This window comes from Balaenoptera physalus (genome assembly GCF_965194825.1).
Source record: "Balaenoptera physalus genome assembly, chromosome: 3".
NCBI lineage: Eukaryota > Metazoa > Chordata > Mammalia > Artiodactyla > Balaenopteridae > Balaenoptera > Balaenoptera physalus.
Window position 1 is genome coordinate 55,542,742 of NC_138890.1, and position 21,174 is coordinate 55,563,915.

General features: G+C 37.7%; 1 long non-coding RNA gene across 1 annotated transcript in view; it reads left to right on the forward strand.

Moving 5' to 3' along the window:
* LOC309657217 overlaps window positions 1–21,174 on the forward strand; it is a 57,827-nt gene continuing 36,653 nt past the window's right edge. Inside the window, exon 1 of the long non-coding RNA XR_014261714.1 lies at window positions 1–21,174. This exon is cut by the window's right edge and continues 12,676 nt beyond it. This is a non-coding gene — a long non-coding RNA (uncharacterized lncRNA).

Consider the following 21,174-nt stretch of genomic DNA (forward strand, 5'->3'; position numbering starts at 1 on the left):
TTGGGTGGCTATTTCCTTTCCCATGTTAGGGAAGTTTTTGACTATAATCTCTTCACATATTTTCTCAGGTTGTTTCTCTCTCTCTTCTCCTTCTTGGACCCCTATAATGTGAAGGTTGTTGCATTTAATGTTGTCCCATAGGTGTCCTAGGCTGTCTTCATTTCTTTTCATTCTTTTTTCTTTATTCTGTTCTGCAGCAGTGAATTCCATCATTCTGTCTTCCAGGTTACTTATCCGTTCTTCTGCCTCAGTTATTCTGCTATTGATTCCTTCTATTGTAGTTTTCATTTCAGTTATTGTATCATTCATCTCTGTTTGTTTGTTCTTTAATTCTTCTAGGTCTTTGTTAAACATTTCTTGCATCTTCTCGATCTTTGCCTCCATTCTTTTTCTGAGGTCCTGGATCATCTTCACTATCATTATTCTGAATTCTTTTTCTGGAAGGTTGCCTATCTCCACTTCATTTAGTTGTTTTTCTGGGGTTTATCTTGTTCCTTCATCTGGTACATAGCCCTCTGCCTTTTCATCTTGTCTATCTTTCTGTGAATGTGGTTTTTTTTTCTACAGGCTGCAGGATTGCAGTTCTTCTTGCTTCTGCTCTGGAGGTTTTTTATATTTAATTTTTAGTGTAGTTGATTTACAGTGTTGTGTTAATTTCAGGTGTACAGCAAAGTGAATCAGTGATACATATACCACTCTTTTTTAGATTATTTTCCCATACAGGCCATTACAGAGTATTGAGCAGAGTTTCCTGTGCTATACAGTAGGTCCTTATTAGTTTGTATTGAGTAGAGTTCCCTGTGCTGTACAGTAGGTCCTTATTAGTTATTTTATATGTAGTAATGTATATGTGTCAATTGAGTTTGGGGTTTTGAAGTTCATTTAAAAATTTGTATTGCCTTGCAAAAAAAAAGTCAATACAGTGGATCCGTGTAGCAGGAACTGGATGTGATAATGAGATCTTGTATTGTAGACATAGCGGCCTGAAGTTGGGATTTGGAGAGAAGGACTGAAATAGAAACTCAGATTAAAGTAGATGCTTATGATACTTCATTTGTCAGTTTCATAAATCAAGTGGAACTCTTATTGTGCTTACAAAATTTTCTGGGCCCTGGTAATGTTTTTGCATTGTTTATATTTGGATAAAAACACTCATGCTAGATAAAGCAACTTGGGAAGGGTTTCTTTCTCAAGAAGATTACTCCAAATGTTGGCCTCTTATTCTGGCCAGCTAGGTTACATTTATTGATGTCATTTATTCATCCATCCATCCAACAGTGTTTATAAAGTGCCTGCAGTATGCCCTGCACTGTACTAAGCACTTGGGATGGAATGTTGAACAACAGGGACCTAGCTCTGCCCTCAGGTATCTTATCATTTGGTGATTCTACTGATCTGTCCATCTCATCCTATGTGGAGGGACCCAGAGCATAGTCTTTCTCAACTTTCAGAAGAACATTATTTTAGTTCCCATAAATTATAGACTTATTGGCTTACTAGATATTTCATCTAAAATGCCTGATGATATATACCGTGGTTCTGTACATCTCAGTCCAATGTCCTGCAGGAGGCATACACAGGTTATTCCACTAATTATCACTACTTTCTTGCAGAGAATCTTGTCATGGATTGTACAAGTCAGTACAAGATTATTGTGCCCTTCACTAATTTATGACTCCAATCTGTACAATGTCCACCCCAATTTACTTCATTAGAAAGAATATAAATATTCACACCAATCCCCAGAATAACTTTAGGATCAGGAGGCCCATCTTGAGGGGCCAACTATGACATTAATCACTTGTGGGTTCTGTTAGCCAATGTGGGCAATTATGATCAGTACTACTTAGAAAAATAATTAGATCAGGCTTGCCCATCACTCCAGAGTATGGGTTCTGAAGGAGCAAGTGCTCACACAGAACTGTTCAGTGAATTGTAGAGTATGCCAAATGACTGTCATTCTGGCTAATGATGGTCTGATAAATCTCTCTTAGTTGTCTAGATTTCTAGGTGGTGATGTTTTCACTGACAGGAAGATCTAGTTTTAGGAATCTGTGCTTGGGAGACTCAAATCTATCTTTTCTAGTTTTGTCAGATAATTAATGGGAAGAGACAATTAGTGGTAATATTGAGGCTCTGAGAACACTGGAAAAAGTCGACTTTAAGGTAATGTTTTAGTAACAAAATTACACAAGACTCATCACATCTACATCCTACATTTTTACTTCTATATTCTCTGATCTTGGGGAGACAGATTGATTAAGCAGTTTATTGTTGTCATTTTTAGTATTCTTTTAGGTCTTGGAATCACATCCTGTACATGCAGGTACAGTACTTTAGATTGGATGCTTTTTTCTTTTGCCATTAACATCGGGGTGAGGTTGATGTAGGTTTTTCCCTTAGTGGAGCCAGAAACGTTTTCCCACTCTCTATTACAAACTAAGGTAGCTTCCATGGACCTAGTCATGACTTGGCCTCTGGTAATGGTGGTAAAACTAACACAATTGACATAAACATGCTCATATAGTATTTCATACTGTACAAAATATTGTCATACAAATTTTTTTAACATCTTTATTGGAGTATAATTGCTTTACAATGGTGTGTTAGTTTCTGCTTCATAACAAAGTCAATCAGCCATATATATACATATATCCCCATATCTCCTCCCTCTTGTGTCTCCCTCCTACCCTCCCTATCCCACCCCTCTAGGTGGTCACAAAGCACCAAGCTGATCTCCCTGTGCTATGCGGCTGCTTCCCACTAGCTATCTATTTTACATTTGGTAGTGTATGTAAGTCCCTGCCACTCTCTCAGTTCATCCCAGCTTACCCTTCCCCCTCCCCTTGTCCTTGAGTCCATTCTCTGTGTCTGCATCTTTATTCCTGTCTTGCCCCTAGGTTCTTCATAACCATTTAAAAAAAAATTTTTTTTAGATTCCATATATATGTGTTAGCATACACATTTTTATATTTGATTTTTGAAGCTGTGCCACGGGGTGGTTATTATCAAGCTCACTTTACAGATGAGGAAGTTAAGTCTCAGTGGGAGATTTATTTAAGGTCACATGACTTGGAAGCCATAGACCTAAACTAAAACCTAGCTCTTCTTAATCCAGTATCCTTTTCCTTTCCCACAGCACTGAATGCCATTTGAAAAGATAGTTGTTGCATTATGTGCTATCCAGATTTTACCCTGAACTGTCTTTGGATATATCTGATAATGAAGATAATGAAAATGCAATAATAGTAACAGTAATAATGATAGTTTAGTATTAAGGGTGTATACTCTGATAGACCTTTATTCAAATCCCACGGATTGTTTGACCCTGAGCAACTGATTTAAATTCTCTAAGACTCAGTTTCCACATCTGTTGAAAGGAATAAGTGTCTCTTAATATTGTAAGGATTAAATGATACCATCCACATAATATCAGTAGTGAGATGATGATGATGATGACAATGACTATTGGCTTGGGATCCTAGGTATAGTAAGTGTCAGATATTTTACATACATCATCTCTAAGTTTTGTAATAATCCTGTGACATGTGTATTTTAGTTCTTAATTTAGGTATGAGGAAATGAAGGTTAGAATACTTATGTAACTAGTTGTAGATTAAATGGCCAGCATGAGCCAGCATTCGGATTTGAACCCACATTAGCCTGGCTACAAAATCCATGTTCTCTGCTGCCTTAGTTGTTTCAAAGCATTCTTTGAAAAGGATGGAAACCTTCAAAGGATCCTGGGCAATGACTTCACCTGAAATCAACTATCAGTCAATTCCTTCAAATCCCTGACATTCTCTGAGTACCAAGTCCATATCATACTCACAGTAGAATTTAGTGTACAAAGAGATATGCACAGTAAAAGAGGTTTTAATTTTGCCATTTAGCATAGGCAGTTGGTTGATGTGAATGAAAATGTTTCTTTTCGTGCTAATGAGCTCATATGTGTTATCCTAGCTTCTTAAAAAAAAAAGTAGGTCAAAGTCGAAAGAAATTACGCTTTGGAAAAAAAATAGTTTAATGAAAATCTAAATTGTGCCCCACAAAATTGTGATTCTGTACTTAGCAGACCAGCAAATGGTGATTCAAGCTTACAGCAAAAGAGCTTTAGTGCTTTTTGAAGAACTTACACCTCTATTCTTGCATCTTGCCTCCTCTATAAATCTGGGAGGTAGTCAAGGAAAAAATTCGCACACTTCACAGCCGAGGAAGGGGAGGCCCAGAGGAGTGAAATTTCCCATCAGAGATAACACAGCAAGTGGAATTTGTTTCTATCTCCCAGACACTTTTCCTCTGTGACCTTAAAATAGGCACATAGGGGTAGGGCTATTTCTTAGGCTCATATAATTTGTGGATGAAGATTTTTTTCCCACAGGGCATTGCAAAGGATTACAATCGGAAAGTTTTCTTTCTTTTTTTTTTTTCCCCCAGTTGTATTAGTCTTCAATTTAGTTAGTATAAACTGAGTCAGTACTCAGGTTCCAGTCCTGCTCTGCCACATACCAGATAATAAAGTAGGCCATGTAGCCTATCTGGACCTACATTTCCTCTTGTAGAAAATGAGGATGTTGATACTTATTCTTATCCCACAGGGCTGTTAAGAGCATCTAACCAGAGGCTGTAGGTGACAAGAACGTGATCTCAATATCCAATTTGTGGATGCACTCTACCCACGCAGCATAATGTCCTCTTTCTTAACTACACCATGATTTCCTTTTCAGGAATCACCTCTTTCCCATTATGTGCAGTTTTGCAGGGGCTGGGAATCAGGGTCTCCCTTTCCCACGATGGCAGTCATAAGTATCCTGGAGGCCACTGCAGGCTCCTCTCACCAGATCCTTCCTCCCCACGACAGTGCAGCTATAGGGCAGGCAAAGGCCCTAAGTCAGACAGATGGGGCTGGAACTGAATCCTCAGCAAAGTGACAGAGAGAGAAGAAACAAAACAACTCCAACGAGTTAATCATTTGATTCCACTACAGCTCCTTCAGGAGACAGAGTAGTAGCTCCTCTACCCAGTAAGTAGTTTGTTGTTCCATTCTGGAGCTGGGTTCTCCATCCTACCCAGCAAGTCTATAGGAATCCATTCTCGTACCGAGTTTTCTATTAAGTTAGCCAGAGTTTGATTCTGTTGATTGCAGTAAAGGAATCCTAACTATTATATTTCCAAGTTTGTAATCACATTTCCTTGATTTTAAGATGTCATAACTTTAATATGTACCATTGATTTTCTGGGACAAAAGAAAACAGCATTGCACTGTATTAAATAGTTATTATATTAATATATTGAAGACCAATAGGCATCCTGATTTGTGAAATGTGAGACATGAAAGGTGGAATGTGAAAAAATGTGTGTGTTAGAACTGAGTAAATACGGTACTTATGTTATCATTGTTAGTAAATTATAGCAGGATAATAATTATGACAACTAAGCATTTTTATGTGCATAGAACCCAGAGGAGTGAGGGAAGCATGCCAGAGGAGTCCATTCTAAAATTCTCTTGATTGCTTCTCTGAGAATTCCTGAATTTATTGCCTTTTGGTGTGAGAAGTCTCCAGTTTTGGCTGCCAGCTAATTTCCAAAGTTGAAGGCAGTTCTGGTTTACAGTGAGTGGGAGGTTTGCAGGAAAATAGCATACAGTAGTAGGGAGAAGCTCTCTGAAGTTGTTCTGAATATACAGCTAATGGGCAGTTATTTTTGAGACATATTTTTATAGCTACCTACATATAGTTGGTGAAAAATTAGCCTTGATGTGGGGGGAGGAGCTTATCAATTTGGCTTCTCATCAAACTCAACTTTGTTAAGCAGCTGATTCTTAGGTGTTTTTATAATTTATTACTAAGATGTGTAAGTCTGTGTTGGCAGCCTTGATTAACAGATTAATGATCACTGCTCCCTGCGATGTAATTCTCATTGTTGCCCCATCAGAACTATAAATTTATGTCTGAGTTTAGGAGCAGGTGAAGGTGACAATCTGGCATGGACATATATACACTACCAAATGTAAAATAGATAGCTAGTGGGAAGCAGCCACATAGCACAGGGAGATCAGCTTGGTGCTTTGTGTGACCACCTACAGGAGTGGGATAGGGAGGGAGAGAGGGAGACGCAAGAGGGAGGAGATATGGGGATATATGTATATGTATAGCTGATTCACTTTGTTATAAAGCAGAAACTAACACACTATTGTAAAGCAATTATACTCCAATAAAGTTGTTTAAAAAAAAGAACAAAAAGAAAAAAAAAAAGAAAAAAAGAAACCATGGGAGGAATAAGAGTATTTGGGGCTGTTTCACTGAAGACGAAGAAATGCCCTAAAGAAATAATTTTCCAAGTCTCCGTTTTGACTTGACTGTGGCAGTGACTTAATTGGAAGACAATGTGATAATGAACTGTAGCAGGATTAAGAGGAGGGGGGTCTATTAGTGATTCCAAACCTACTTGCTGTGCAGATCTTGCAACTCCACTTTTGTTTCCATCTCCTCCTCTTTAGAGCAAGAGCAATTCTTCATAATTTGACTGCCATTTGCATCATGCTTAATGAGTTAAGGCTACACCTTCCCATGGCCCAGCTTATCACAGACGGGCTGCAGATTTAATGAGATGATGCATCTCTGCTCTGTCACCGCCTAGCTCTCTAAGCAACGGCAGTTATGTAACCCTTTGTATCTTACTTCCTCATTTGGCAAATGGGGATAATGACAACACCCACCTCATTGTTTTGTTATAAAAATTACTCTATGCCTGTGACAGGCTTAGCAGGGTAAGTATTTAGTAAATGTTAGCTACATTATTTAGTAGAAGGGCAAGAAGATATTTGTGATGGGTACTATGTAGATTAAATGCACTGGTTTATGATTCCTATTAGTGGGGGTTTGACAAACTATGGCCCCTGAGTCAAATCTAGCCTGCCATGTGTTTTGTATATAAAGTTTTATTGGAACACAGCCATGCTCATTTGTTTATGTATTGTCAGTGGCTGCTTGTGTGTTATAAAAGCAAGGTTGAGTAGTTATAACACAGATCCTATGGCACATAAACTTAAAATGTTTACTATCTGGCCCTTTACAGGAAAAGTGTGCCAACCCCTGGTGTTTGTCAAGAAAACTGACACAAATCCCAAATTCATGTAATTTACATTTAGTAAGTTTGGTTGAATTCTAATTTATTTAATCTTTACCCCACTGATAACTAATAGACATTCAGAAGGTTTCCTTTTTTTTTATTTGTAAATAATTCTTCAAAAATGGCACAGAATATATGTGAATACATCTGTAGGCTATGTTCCTACATATGAAATATTAGAGGTAAGTATTTGGGTCACCTCAGTTGATGTGCTTGCAGATTTACTGATGGGCCATAGTGAATATTCTCACCACCAAAGTTGTCAGAACTGAGTACAGGATTGAGCTGTCAGTTCTAATTCCCTGTAACAGAGTTTATCATTAATTAGCATCTTTGATCGAGCCAGAGGTTGTAGTCCCCAGAGAAAAAACACAACACTGAAGCTCCAGGAATTGACTACTTGTCAGATGAGGTTAGCTATCAAGATTCCTACCCATCACAAATACTCTTCTGGCTGGTCATTGCTTCCATCTCTCAGTTCATTGTTGCTGCCTTTGGGCCTCGTAATAGGTTGCCTGGACAGAGTCAGCAGGCTTAATGTAATTTTCCATCTGGATCATTACATCTGTTGTCCATAAAAGGCTTATGACTGCATAACTCTGGATAAGAGAACAGTAGTAGTATTCTTTTATGCAAGGTGCTTTTATTCCTAAAACTTGAGCTCTTTATGAAACATGAAGACCTGATTGTGGAAACGGAAGTTTTATCCTTAGTAAAGGGCCCTTCTGTTTTTCTTGTGACATACTTAGGGTGATGGCACCACCTGCAAAGACATAACTGAGGGTTCACTATTGCTGCACATGATTATGATATACTGATTAGTAGATTGTAGAGATTCACTGACTATGACGAGATAGTATTTTAAAGCAAGTTACTATGTTAAATCTGGAGTCAAAAACTCAAAAGGCAATAGGGGTCAGGCATATAATAGTAATGGTACACTAGAGAGTTCAGGTCCCATTTGAAGAGAAGGGCGGCTATCTGGTCCTAGCCAACTGTTGCTACACTGTCTTATTTTTCCAAAAGAAAAGTGAAGCTCTTCCAAGTTTTAGAAATTTGCAACTACTTCAAAATAAAAACCAAAAGCATATATGGCAGGCCAATTGAAATATGTCTTCTTGTTTTACTCTATCTGTAAGCCATCAGCTGAGGTCTCGGCATTAGAAATTAATAGCAGAGCTGAGGAGGGCTGGGGGTGAAGTAGGAGGTCATAGGACTAGAAAGGTAACCTTCTAAAAGCAAACTAGCACACTAGAATTCAAGGAAGAACTTGAAACATAGTCAGGGGTAGGCCAATCATGGCGATCATAAATAACACTGGTCCAGTGGCTGTAGGAAAAAAAAGATCCATATAGTTAGAAGCTAGAATGATTGAGTATGGGAATGGCTCAGGATGAGAAATTCATAGCTAAGGCCATGGAACATCTAGGAATTCCCCTTAGGAGCAAGGGCTTTGTCATCAGATAGACATACCAGCGGTGGGAATGACTTCTCTAAGCCTCCATTCCCATTCTGAGGACTAAATGAGAAAATGTGTGTAAAGTAGTTTGCACAGCCCTGATGCATGGCTGGTATTTAATATATATTAGCTGATGGAATTTAAAATGTAAAATGGTCCTGAGTTTGTGAAAATATATCATGCAATACACCTTTGATCTAGAATTCTTTTATACTCTCAGCACGTGTTTTGAGTTGGAATTATTTGCCATGTACCTATTTATTGGATAGTCACTATGGAATCCTGCAGTGTTGTTGTTTTGTGACTGGACTTGTGAAGGCCCCAGAAAACTCTGCAGCATATCAGGAACCAGAGCCCTGGGAATTCTGTGATGCAGATGCTCATTGTCAGGGCAAAGTGTATTTGCCCTTAGGGACAGACAGTAGTCCTCAGTGATTGTTATGAGTTATAGACCAGGGTAGTGGACTGAGGCAGAAGAGAGCTGTGAAGCATGTTCTAATGTGGAGAGGGTCCTGAGCTCTGCAACTTCTGTGAAAACTACTCCTGTGAGGTACTGTTGGGCCTCATAAGATCACCAAGGTCATCAAGAACCCTTCAGACTTGCCAGTGGCTCCAAAGAGGTCAAGACTAATGAGAGAGTTGATCTAGTGCTAGTAACATATTGTATTTATTTAGATTTGGTACTAGATTAGTATCTTATTTTTATAGACCAGTGAATTCAAGGTGGGTGTCAGAAGAGGTTTGTCATTGTGGAGGTACCTCTCCTTGCTTGCTGTCAGTTGAGCTGAGTGGGTCTGAGGAGGCCTGGGTGGGTGCATTTTAGAAATCTGTCCTGAAATACTCTGTCTTGGGCTTCATTATTTTCATGGCCTGCTTAAGCAGGAAACTGTTATTTCCTGGAGAAAGCCCTTTATCTATTACCAAAATGTTCTGTCCAGGGCTGTCAAGAGAAAATGTGGTCTTAGATTTTCAACTCAGAGGGGTTTAACTACCAGGTAATATTAAAATGAGATGTAAGATTTTCCACTGAAATTTTTTTTCAATGCAGTTTTTCCACTGCATTGCTCATGCGTGTTACATAGAGAGATAGATCTACATATACATCTGTATGTATACATATGGATACATTTATACACATATATATATTAATGTAATACATATTCTAATTTGACTTTAATTACTAGTGTATTATTTAAATTAATGTTGTTTGATCACTATTTCCATGTAGTAAACTATATGCTTAATTGTTTGTGTCACAAAGTCACTATTTTTCATTGTTTTTATATTAATCATAACGAAAAACAATATTAATTATCATCATTTCTCTCAAGGTATCAATCTTGCCAAACTGGCATATGTATTTTTATTTATACTTTATTTTCCTATGGTAAGATACATTTCCTATGGAGAGCATCTATTTAGATATTTCTTATCTTTTTTTTCATTCATTTTATTAATCACAGCCAACTGTTAAATAGTTCATCTTCCAAGGACTTTTTTCCCCCAGTGCTTTTAATGACTAAGTAACTTGGAACAGCAGCAGGAAGAAAAATCTCTGAGGCAGAATCTGCTCACACAGATTCTGACAAGTCTCAGCTCAGGGCAAATTTCCAAAGGATAATTATAGATGTCACTAAAGTTGAATTCATGATGGTCAGATTGTCAGAAATCTTATTTATAAATGCTATCATAATGCTGTGGGGGAAACTCCATTTTACTTTGGAAAGTTTGAAATCAGCTAAGTTGCTTGAGTTGGCTTCTATCTCTGATTTAGCGTCTGAGTCACCCGTGGAGCTTTTGAAGGCTATAAATAAAAGTAAATTCAGCCCCTAATGTAAACTTTCTCAGCCAGTATTTATTATTAAGTAACATTGCAGTCATTCACTCACTCACTCACTCACCGTTTTGCACTGCTCTATGAACTACAGATAACCCAGAGTTCTCCCATCAAGACTATGAGGCAGTTAGTTACTATTACAACGATTACTTTACCAATGAAGAAACTAAAACGTGGAGAGGTCAAGTTGCTTGCCCAAAGTCACATAAGTAGTAAGTTGCAGAGTCAGAGTTCAAACCCAGGCAGCTCAACTCTTGAGTTCATGCTTATAGCCATGGTATCTCACTGCTGCTCATCCTCAGGACCAGATCTGGATCTGGATTTGTCAGGATAATATCACAAAATGGAATTCATTGCCTGGTTCTCAATTCTTACTAATTTGATTTGAATATTTCCTTTTATATCATGATTGATTTTTAGGGGATCAGACATACTGGTTGATTACTCTCTACTGAGCAAACAAATAAAAATTTGTCTCCAGTCTGGACTTTTTGGATCAGACTCCCTGATGGCTGGGGCCTGAGCATCTTTGACTTTGAATAGCTTCTCTGGCAATTCTGATGCATCGCTTGCCATATAAGATCAGAAGGAAGACAGGTAGCTGTACTATTTATTTCAATATGAGGTAGACTGAGGACTCTGCAAAGCTGTGAGAGGTACTATGGGGACACGGGAGTGAGAGACATTGATTCTGACCAAGAAGCCTTCTAAAAACCTGGCATATTGTAAAGTCTATGAAGGAATACAAAATAATAAGGACCATTTACTGAATACCTCTATGAGAAGGGAAAGAGTTATACTTGAATGCCCTCCTATAGGATAAACCTGCAGATGTTTGAAGGTAGACTTCTTACTGTTTTGCAAGAGAAAATATTTCAGTTTCCTGGTATTGAGAAATATTTAAATATTAAGCTTGCTAAGGCCTAAGACTGTAGTACCAGAGGGTTAATATTAAGTTTCTAATGTTATAACAGAATTGGCAGTAACTAAAAGTGAATAGTTATTGCCCTTCTGTTTGTTCTGACGTTATTTCCTCAATGCAAGAGCCTCAAACAGGCATACATTAGCATATTGGCTCCTCTATTTTCGCTTTACTTTTGTCTTTTCTGAACTCTCTCTGGAAGCATCTTTGCTTGGGATGATTAACGGCCCTCTATGAATCAGCATACGTATTAGAAAAGGTACAGAATATATGGTTCTCCATATGACATATAAAATCTAGTAGATTTAACATTTTTTTAATTTAATTTAATTTATTTTTTTATACAGCAGGTTCTTATTAGTCATCCATTTTATACATATTAGTGTATACATGTCAACCCCAATCTCCCAGTTCATCCCACCCCCCACCCCCACTTTCCCCCCTTGGTGTCCATACGTTTGTTCTCTACATCTGTGTCTCAATTTCTGTCCTGCAAACCAGTTCATCTGTACCATTTTTCTAGGTTCCACATATATGCGTTAATATACGATATTTGTTTTTCTCTTTCTGACTTGCTTCACTCTGTATGACAGTCTCTAGATCCATCCATGTCTCTACAAATGACTCAATTTTGTTCCTTTTTATGGCTGAGTAATATTCCATTGTATATATGTACCACATCTTCTTTATCCATTCATCTGTCGATGGGCATTTAGGTTGCTTCCATGACCTGGCTATTGTAAATAGTGCTGCAATGAACATTGGGGTGCATGTGTCTTTTTGAATTATGGTTTTCTCTGGGTATACGCCTGGTAGTGGGATTGCTGGGTCATATGGTAATTCTATTTTTAGTTTTTTAAGGAACCTCCATACTGTTCTCCATAGTGGCTGTATCAATTTACATTCCCACCAACAGTGCAAGAGGGTTCCCTTTTCTCCACACCCTCTCCAGCATTTGTTGCTTGTAGATTTTCTGATGATGCCCATTCTAACTGTTGTGAGGTGATACCTCATTGTAGTTTTGATTTGCATTTCTCTAATCATTAGTGATGTTGAGCATCTTTTCATGTGCTTCTTGGCCATCTGTATGTCTTCTTTGGAGAAATGTCTATTTAGGCCTTCTACCCATTTTTGGATTGGGTTGTTTGCTTCTTTAATATTGAGCTGCATGAGCTGTTTATATATTTTGGAGATTAATCCTTTGTCCGTTGATTCATTGCAAATATTTTCTCCCATTCTGAGGGCTGTCTTTTGTCTTGTTTATGGTTTCCTTCGCTGTGCAAAGGCTTTGAACTTTCATTAGGTCCCATTTGTTTATTTTTGTTTTTATTTCCATTTCTCTAGGAGGTGGATCAAAAAAGATCTTGCTGTGATTTATGTTTTCCAGGGAGTTTTTATCATAAATTGGTGTTGAATTTTGTCAAAAGCTTTTTCTGCATCTATTGAGATGATCATATGGTTTTTATTCCTCAATTTGTTAATATGGTGTATCACATTGATTGATTTGCATATATTGAAGAATCCTTGCATCCCTGGGATAAATCCCACTTGATCATGGTGTATGATCCTTTTAATGTGTTGTTGGATTCTGTTTGCTAGTATTTTGTTGAGGATTTTTGCATCTATAGTCATCAGTGATATTGGTCTGTAATTTTTTTTTTTTTTGTAGTATCTTTGCCTGGTTTTGGTATCAGGGTGATGGTGGCCTCATAGAATGAGGAATGTTCCTTCCTCTGGAATTTTTTGGAAGAGCTTGAGAAGGATGGGTGTTGGCTCTTCTCTAAATGTAAGATAGAATTCACCTGTGAAGCTGTCTGGTCCTGGACTTTTGTTTGTTGGAAGATTTTTAATTACAGTTTCAATTTCATTACTTGTGATTGGTCTGTTCATATTTTCTGTTTCTTCCTGGTTCAGTCTTGGGAGGTTATACCTTTCTAAGAATTTGTCCATTTCTTCCAGGTTGTCCATTTTTTTGGCATAGAGTTGCTTGTAGTAGTCTCTTAGGATGCTTTGTATTTCTGTGGTGTCTGTTGTAAGTTCTCCTTTTTCATTTCTAATTTTATTGATTTGAGTCCTCTCCCTCTTTTTCTTGATGAGTCTGGCTAATGGTTTATCAATTTTGTTTATCTTCTCAAAGAACCAGCTTTCAGTTTTATTGATCTTTGCTATTGTTTTCTTTGTTTCTATTTCATTTATTTCTGCTCTGATCTTTATGATTTCTTTCCTCCTGCTAACTTTGGGTTTTGTTTGTTCTTCTTTCTCTAGTTCCTTTAGGTGTAAGGTTAGATTGTTTATTTGAGATTTTTCTTGTTTCTTGAGGTAGGCTTGTATACCTATAAACTTCCCTCTTAGAACTGGTTTTGCTGCATCCCATAGGTTTTGGATTGTCGTGGTTTCATTGTCATTTGTCTCTAGGTATTTTTTGATTTTCTCTTTGATTTCTTCAGTGATCGCTTGGTTATTTAGTAACATATTGTTTAGCCTCCATGTGTTTGTGTTTTTTACTTCTTTTTCCCTGTAATTGATTTCTAATCTCATAGCGTTGTGGTCAGAAAAGATGCTTCATATGATTTCAATTTTCTTAAATTTACTGAGGCTTGATTTGTGACCCAAGATGTGATCTATCCTGGAGAATATTCCGTGCGTACTTGAGAAGAAAGTGTAATCTGCTGTTTTTGGATGGAATGTCCTATAAATATTGATTAAATCTATCTGGTCTGTTGTGTCATTTAAAGCTTGTGTTTCCTTATTAATTTTTTGTTTGGATGATCAGTCCATTGGTGTAAGTGAGGTGTTAAAGTCCCCCACTATTATTGTGTCACTGTCGATTTCCTCTTTTATAGCTGTTACCAGTTGCCTTATGTATTGAGGTGCTCCTATGTTGGGTGCATATATATTTAAAATTGCTATATCTTCTTCTAGGATTGATCCCTTGATCATTATGTAGTGTCTTTCCTTGTCTCCTGTAACATTCTTTATTTTAAAGTCTATTTTATCTGATATGAGTATTGCTACTCCAGCTTTCTTTTGATTTCCATTTGCATAGAATATCTTTTTCCATCCCCTCACTTTCAGTCTGTATGTGTCCCTAGGTCTGAAATGGGTCTCTTGTAGACAGCATATATATAGGTCTTGTTTTTGTATCCATTCAGCAAGCCTGTGTGTTTTGGTTGGAGCATTTAATCCATTCACGTTTAAGGTAATTATTGATATGTATGTTCCTATGACCATTTTCTTAATTGTTTTGGGTTTGTTTTTGTGTGTCCTTTTCTTCTCTTGTGTTTCCCACTAAGAGAAGTTCCTTTAGCATTTGTTGTAGAGCTGGTTTGGTGGTGCTGAATTCTCTTAGCTTTTGCTTGTCTGTAAAGCTTTTGACTTCTCCATCGAATCTGAATGAAATCCTTGCTGGGTAGAGTAATCTTGGTTGTATGTTCTTCCCTTTCATCCCTTTAAGTATATCATGCCACTCCCTTCTGGCTTGTAGAGTTTCTGCTGAGAAATCAGCTGTTAACCTTATGGGAGTTCCCTTTTGTGTTATTTGTCTTTTATCCCTTGCTGCTTTCAGTAATTTTTCTTTGTCTTGAATTTTTGCCAGTTTGATTACTATGTGTCTTGACATGTTTCTCCTTGGGTTTATCCTACATGGGTCTCTCTGTGCTTCCTGGACTTAGGTGACTATTTCCTTTCCCATGTTAGGGAAGTTTTTGACTATAATCTCTTCAAATATTTTCTCGGGTCCTTTCTCTCTCTCTTCTCCTTCTGGGACCCCTATAATGTGAAGGTTGTTGCGTTTAATGTTGTCCCATAGGTGTCTTAGGCTGTCTTCATTTCTTTTCATTCTTTTTTCTTTATTCGTTCTACAGCAGTGAATTCCATCATTCTGTCTTCCAGGTTACTTATCCGTTCTTCTGCCTCAGTTATTCTGCTATTGATTCCTTCTAGTGTATTTTTCATTTCAATTATTGTATTGCTCATCTCTGTTTGTTTGTTCTTTAATTCTTCTAGGTCTTTGTTAAACAATTCTTGCATCTTCTCAATCTTTGCCTCCATTCTTTTTCTGAGGTCCTGGATCATCTTCACTATCATTATTCTGAATTCTTTTTCTGGAAGGGTGCCTATCTCCACTTCCTTTAGTTGTTTTTCTGGGGTTTTATTTTGTTCCTTCCTCTGGTACACAGACTTTTGCCTTTTCATCTTGTCTATCTTTCTGTGAATGTGGTTTTTGTTCCACAGGCTGCAGGATTGTAGTTCTTCTTGCTTCTGCTGTCTGCCCTCTGGTGGATGAGGCTATGTAAGAGGCTTGTGCAAGTTTCCTGATGGGAAGGACTGATGGTGGGTAAAGCTGGCTGTTGCTCTGGTGGGCAGAGCTCAGTATAACTTTAATCCCCTTGACTGCTGATGAGTAGGGCTGGGTCCCTCCCTGTTGGTTGTTTGGTCTGAGGCGACCCAACACTGGAGCCTACCCGGGCTCTTTGGTGAGGCTAATTGCAAACTCTGGGAGGGCTCACGCCAGGGAGTACTTCCCAGAACTTCTGCTTTCAGTGTCCTTGTCCTCAGGGTGAGACAGAGCCACTCCCCACCTCTTCAGGAAACCCCCCAACACTAGCAGGTAGGTCTGGTTCAGTCTCTATGGGGTCACTGCTCCTTCCCCTGGGTCCTGATGCATATACTACTTTGTGTGTACCCTCCAAGAGTGGAGTCTCTGTTTCCTCCAGTCCTGTCGAAGTCCTTCAATCAAATCCCTCTCACCTTCAAAGTCTGATTCTCTAGAAATTCCTCCTCCCGTTGTTGGACCCCCAGGTTCGGAATCCTGACGTGGGGCTCAGAACCTTCACTCCAGTGGGTGGACTTCTGTGGTTTAAGTGTTCTCCAGTTTGTGGGTCACCCGCCCAGCGGTTATGGGATTTGATTTTATTGTGATTGCACCCCTCCTACTGTCTCATTGTGGCTTCTCCTTTGTCTTTAGATGTGGGATATTTTTTGGTTAGTTCCAGTATCTTCCTGTCGATGATTGTTCAGCAGTTAGTTGTGATTCCAGTGTTATTGCAAGAGGGAGTGAGAGCACGTCCTTCTACTCTGCCCTCTTGAACCAGTCTCTGATTTAATATTTTTGATGTTTGGTATAGGTTGTTGGGAGCACAAGGGTATCTGCCTTTGGTCTCTTTGAACTACAGTAGTCCCCCGCTTATCTGTGGTTTTGCTTTCTGTGATTTCAGTTACTCATGGTCAACCATGGTCTCTATGACTAGAAATAAACAATTCATAAGTGTTAAAATGTGCACCATTCTGAGTAGTATGATAAAATCTTGTGTCTTCCTACTCTGTCCTGGCCAGAATGCGAATCATCCCTTTGTCCAGCATATCCACACTGTACACACTACCCGCCCCTTAGTATAGGAAAAAACATAGTATATATTTTAATGTTCAGTACTATCCACGATTTAAGGCATCCACTGAGGGTCAGATAAGGAGGGGCTACTGTACAGAGTCTAAGGTAAGGCCCCTAGAAAATGTAAAATTCTGCCTGTAATCTTTTTGTAATGTATTTTGTCCTAGTGATCAGAGAAGGCTGGAATAGGGAAGTTATTGTCTAATACTAGTGTGTATAAAACCTTGGTAATTTTTTTCTCTCAATCAGGCATGGAGGACTAAATCATTGTTTGACTCCCATACATAGTAGATGCCATGTGGCATAGAATGCTCCCTAAAGTTCTCTTAGCTGAAATCTGTTTTCTTTTGGTTTGTCTTTGGGTCTTTGTGGGATGATAACTGCTAAGATGAAGAGCTTTAATACTGGCAGTACCTTCATCCACAAGGACCTGGCTCTCTGTAGGCTGCTGTTTTGTCCCTCTCAAAGTTTCACACTCAGAATGAATCACACTAGACAGTGATTCTCATTTGTCCAGGACTCATATCAATCATTGCAATTACAGAGTTGTATAGGGAAGCACAATGGTCATAACATAATATTCACTAATTAACTATAATTGATGTAACCATTTGTCCAATGCAAATTAATTGCAAAATCAAATTGAAAACTATGCAAAATAGAATTTTATGAATTCATTAAAGTGAAATTGGAGAACTATTCCAATCACATGGACAACTGTTGAAAAAGGAGAATTTGACAAGATTATATCCATTAAAGTAAAAAAAAAAAAAAGTAGAGGATAATATGTGCTTCAAAGGGGATGATTTGAAGAAAATATGATCAGGAGATGTCTTTTTGAAAATTGTAATAGACAATTAATTTTTTTTTGCAAAGATTTATAATTGTGAGGAAATTTTAAACAAAAATGAAGGTCATCCTACAGTAATGACACAAAATTATGTTGGTTAAATTACACCAAAAACAAACAAAAGGCTACGTTTTTCTTTGTTTATTCTAAAAAGGTACAAAGTTGCAGTTACAACATAAATTCAGTATACATAAGATAAACTTATTTTCCTTATGTTCAGTTTCATTATTCAACATAAAATCCCTAATCAAACTGTCATTTTGTTTGCTATGTACTATGACATTTTGCTTAATTTGTATCAGTCAGGGTTTTGGCCAGAAGCAGAAGGCACAGTCAAACTGGTAGTTGAGGAGAGTTTACTATTTACAAAGGTCTGGAGAGGTTTTAGAGAAACTTCCAAGGGATAATACAGTACCCTGGGGCGAGCAATAGTGGGAAACCACAGCCTTTCCTAGGATTGAGGAATCAGTTGGAGAGAGCAGTTACTTGAACTCAGAGTATTGTACGGAGAGTGCCATCTTTGGTAGGGAATGGGGACACAGCCAGCTCATGGTGATCACACAGGGAGGAAGCCAGAAAATAAACACTCTTACTTCACTCTCCTCCTGTCCTCTCATCTCCTGCCAGTGCCTCCAAATGGCCAAAACTAGTTAGAAGCCTGAGTGCAAATAGATCCATTTTCTTTGGCACAGAGCAGGGTGCAGAAAGATGGAGAGTAGAAGTGGTGAGGGCACATGGAAAATTTTAGCACACCCTTTGAAATGGATTACTTTTATTATTTATTATTTTAAATTAATTTTTATTGGACTATAGTTGATTTACAATGTTGTGTTAGTTTCTGCTTTACAGCAAAGTGAATCAGTTATACGTATACATATATCCACTCTTTTTTAGATTCTTTTTCCATATAGGTCATTACAGAGTGTTGAGTAGAGTTCCCTGTGCTATACAGTAGGTTCTTATTAGTTATCTATTTTATATATAGCAGTGTGTATATGTCAATCCCAATCTCCCAATTTATCCCTCCTCCACCTTTCCCTTTTCCCCTGGGCAACCATAAGTTTGTTTTCTACCTCTGTGACTCTATTTCTGTTTTGTAAATAAGTTTATTTGTACCATTTTTTTAGATTCCACATATAAGTGATATCATATGATATTTGTCTTTCTCTGTCTGACTTACTTCACTCAGTATGACAGTCTTTAGGTCCATACATGTCACTGCAAATGGCATTATTTCATTCTTTTTTATGGCTAATATTCCGTTGTATATATGTATAGTACCACATCTTCTTTATCCATTCATCCATTTGATGGATATTTAGGTTGCTTCCATGTCCTAGCTATTATAAATAGTGCTGCAGTGAACATTGGGGTGCATGTATCTTTTCGAATTATGGTTTTCTCCGGATATATACCCAGGAGTGGGATTGCTGGATCTATTTTTAGTTTTTTAAGGAACTTCCATACTGTTCTCCATTGCGGCTCCGCCAATTTACATTCCCACCAACAGTGCAAGAGGGTTCCTTTTTCTCCACACCCTCTCCAGCATTTACTGTTTGTAGACTTTTTGATGATGGCCATTCTGACCAGTGTAAGGGGATACCTCATTGTAGTTTTGATTTGCATTTCTCTAATAATTAGTGATGTGGATTACTTTTAAGTGGACTTTTCTTCAGAACCTAATATCCTCAGATAAAGAAGGTGGCTTCCTGTGCTCAAGGAGTGTTTGGCCAGCATAAAATAAAGGGACTTTTAATGACTTATTTAGGATATGTTTTAATGTAAGATTAAAATAACATTTATAGTCACAATGTGTACTTTTACTGAACAATTACTGACATGGTAATATCCTTCAGAATTCCACATTCACACCGCTGCCCCATCTTGCCTCTCCAATTTTACATTTGGGAAGTTGACTTTTTGGAGCTATGTGTAAGATGACATTTATTCAAATTAAGTTTTGTGGTATTCAGTTTGGATCATAATTTCAGTCTTCTGGGATCTTTCTGGAGCCTGATATTTATCATCTATCTTATCAGCTCCTCCTCCCAGCTTTTTGTCATGCTTAAATATGATCAGCTGCTAATGATCGTCCAGTGACTGATAATAATGTTACTTTGGGCATGGCTGTGGATGGACTCCTGACGCACACTACTACAGACTCTACTCTAGGATGACAATAATTCAGTTTATTAGTAAGGTTAGACTAAGTTGTGCTGCAGTAACAATTAACCCCTGACATCTCAGTGACTTTCCATACCAAATTTTATTTTTCACTTATGCTTCAAGCTTACTGAATGTCCTTCTACTCATAGTTCACTGGCTGGAACTAGTTTTATGACCCCAATCTAACCATAAGGCAGTTAAAAATATGGAGGACTGCAAGAATATTTAGTGAGCATTAAATTTCAGTATCTTTTAGATGAAGTCCTGTGACCAAATCCACCTGACACTACTCTTATCTCATCTGCATTGAATCCACCTGACACTGTTCTTATCTCGTCTACATTTCTCCATCTTCTAATGACTGTTGTCATTTACTAAATGCTACTTATAGAATAGCAATTATTAAGCATATACTCTATAATTTAATCTTTATGACCATCCAGTGGGATAGGATGTATCATTTCCCTTTTATAAATGAGAAAACTAAAACTTAGAGGTTAAATATCTTGTCCAAGAATATACAGTCAACAAGCAGTAGGGAAAAGATTTAAACCAATCAATTCCAAACACACATATTGTTTCTTATTACCTATCTATCTAATCTCTTGGCCAATAATAGAATAAAAGAAAGGGTAAATCTCAGGTCACGTTGAAAATAGGATGAATTGATTTTTCATGCTGCCCAGAAATTATTTTCTTGTGCTCTCACACCACTTTCTTTTACTTATATTCATGCACCCTTAACGCTCATTCTCTCTCTTTTTCCATGATCCATTGGTCTCACAAGAAGGTCTGGGAAGTCACTCACATTTAAGTAATAATGACTGAATAGCTTCTTTCACTTGTAAGAGTTTTTTATTTGTTAAAGACAGATCATCCTGCAGTGAAGAGGAATAAATCTTTAGTTGTGGGATAAGAAACATTTTTGAAGGAGCTTATTTGAACAAAGACATATTATTGTTATCTCTAATATTATATCATAGAACTGCTAGCAGTGTGGTCTTAGGAGGTAGTAGTATAGTGTAATAGAAAGCTTGGACTTTGGAGTCTGTGGATTAATTAAATCCATGTTGTACTTCTGGTATCTATGTGACCTTGAACAATTTATTTAAATTTCTGTAATTTTAATTTTCTCATCTGTAAAATGGGGTAAATAATTCCCACTTTGTATATTTTTGTGAAGATTAAAGAGGTATTGTTTATGGTAGGTACTCAAAAATATTTGTGAAGTGAATGAATGAATGAATGATGTCTGTGATGTACCTAGCAGAGTCCTGGTACAGGAAAGATAGCACATACTTGTAAAACTGGAACAGGAGCCTGGGGAGGGTAAGAGAGGGCAAGAAAATTTGGCAAATTGGAACCAAGTGTAGAAAATAAAAAGTTTGCATTTCAATCAGAATCATTTTTTATGCATTAT